Consider the following 2,392-nt stretch of genomic DNA (forward strand, 5'->3'; position numbering starts at 1 on the left):
CCCTAAGAGAGAGTTAATTCATTTTATTTTTTCAACTATAAATCATGGCTCCAAAATATCACTCTAGGTCTACATAGACCAAATTCAGTCCTATAAATGTCTCATGATTTTTCATTTCAACTCACCAAAATTGTGAAAGAATTAACAATTTTTTTTCTGGGGTGTGTGTGTGTGTGTGTGTGTGGGTGTGTGTGGGTGGGTGGGTGGGTGGTTAGATGGTTGAATCAATTTGGAATTTATAGGAATATGTGTCATGAGATTTTGGCACTAAAAAGCCTACACACCTAACATTTTTGTTGAATGAAGAAGTCCTCTCCCGGTATTTCAATGTCTTAAATTGAACTCCAGTATATGTATAAATTTGATTCTATGTCACTATTAACTAATCTGTGTCATTCTTCTATTTTCTATGCATTCTCTAGTATTATTTTTGTAATTGCTATTTTACAATGTAATTTCAAATGAGATAATGCAAATCCTCACTTTTTCCAAAACATCCCTTGTATTCTTGACCTCTTATTCTTCAATACATTCATTGGCATCCAAAATTATGACTGTTAAATATGTTTTCTTCCTCTTCATATCCTATTATTTGATTTTGTTATAGCATAGGCTAACATCTACCTTATTTCACTACATTATAGGACAGGATAGGATAGGATAATGATATCCTAATCTTTTCACACACATGCAAATGTGCTTATCCATATACATAAAATATTAATTAGAGTTTTTAGAATTTCTTCTATAACTTCTAAAGTTTTTCAAAGACTCAACTTTCTTATGTTCTAGAGATATTAGTTTTGTTCTATGATTTTATACTCTACTTATTTCATCCTCTTTGTTAAACTGTGATACTCAATAATTTTTTTTCTTTCCTGCCTCAGCCCTGACTTAACTTGTTAGTAATATTATTTAATACTACTACTAATAATAACAATCTTACATATTATCCCTCTTTCCCCCATTGTCTCTTTAGTTCTTAATGCAAACAATACTATTGATAATTCATTTTTCTTCTATGAAGGTTACAGGAAGAAGTTATTATTAATATCAATATCACTTTTTTTATGCTATGCCGAGTACATGGTATTTTTTTTAATGTAACCAACACTTTCATTATTTCCTTGTTCTTCATGTGTACATACATACTTCCCTTCATTGCTGCTCAAGGAAATTACATTGAGATAATTGCTGACTAAAGCAACACTTCTGTTGTTTAGCCAGTCTTCTATAGAATTTACATTGCGAATCATAGTGGTAAATACTGTTTCTAATTTAAATTCTGTGTTCTAGTTGATTTACATTTATAGAAAAAATGATCCTAAAACTTGGTCATGGTTCTAAAATTATTATTCTTGTGTTGTCCTAAATATACAGTTTTTGTATTCCAGTGACATTGCCTCTGTTAACAGATGTGGGGAAGAAGCTCAATTTCTCTTGATTCATAGTATATCTTGTCCTACGTCTGTCATTCTCAGTCTTAGGTGAAAACTCCTAAGTAATTCAAATTGAGGCTCTTTAGTAACATACTCTTAACTGTGAGTATATGCTGATGTTCTCTGCTTAGCTCCCTTCTATTCTCTCACTATATACTCTCCATTAGTGGCCCTACCAGCTCCCATGATTTAATCACTAAGTTGATGACATTCAAATCATATATCCAGTCCCAATCTCTCTCTTGAGCTCCAGTAACATATCTCCAATTCCTTATTGAGTATTTTAAACTTGATGTCCTGTGTCTGGATAATCTGCAGGCATCTCAAACTCAACATGTCCAAAAATGTCTTCGTTACCCCAACTCACAAACCTAACAAACCTCAATATAACTATTATCTCATCACTATTCTTCAAGTCACCTAGTTTTACAACTTGGACATTTCCTTGACTCTTCATTTACCCATAAAAGCAGTGAATTACCGAATTTATTTTTCTCCCTTTCACATCTCTTACATCTACTCCCTTCTCTTTATGTATGTGAACAGCACCCGTGTTCATCATCTTACACCTCTCTCTCTTGTGCTTTAAAAATTCCCTACCTCTAGGATGAAATATGAGATTCTCTGTTTAACTTTTAAAGTCATTCATAAGCTGGCTCCAACCTACTTTTCCAACTTTATGATACATTTTTCCTTTTCATGACCTTTATGATCAAACTAAAGTGTCTTATTTCTCACATGACTCTCCTCTATACCTTTACACTGGTTCTCTACCATAACTAGAAAGCATATCCACTGAATCTCTCACTCTTATTATCCTCTTTTCTTCAAAATTCTGCTCAACCACATCTTCCATGGGATGTCATCTTGATATACCCTAGCTTCAAGTTCCTTCTACATACACACACACACACACACACACACACACACACACACACATACACACACACACC

This window comes from Phascolarctos cinereus, unplaced genomic scaffold, assembly GCF_003287225.1.
Source record: "Phascolarctos cinereus isolate Bilbo 61053 unplaced genomic scaffold, phaCin_HiC Scaffold_1;HRSCAF=81, whole genome shotgun sequence".
NCBI classification, from domain to species: domain Eukaryota; kingdom Metazoa; phylum Chordata; class Mammalia; order Diprotodontia; family Phascolarctidae; genus Phascolarctos; species Phascolarctos cinereus.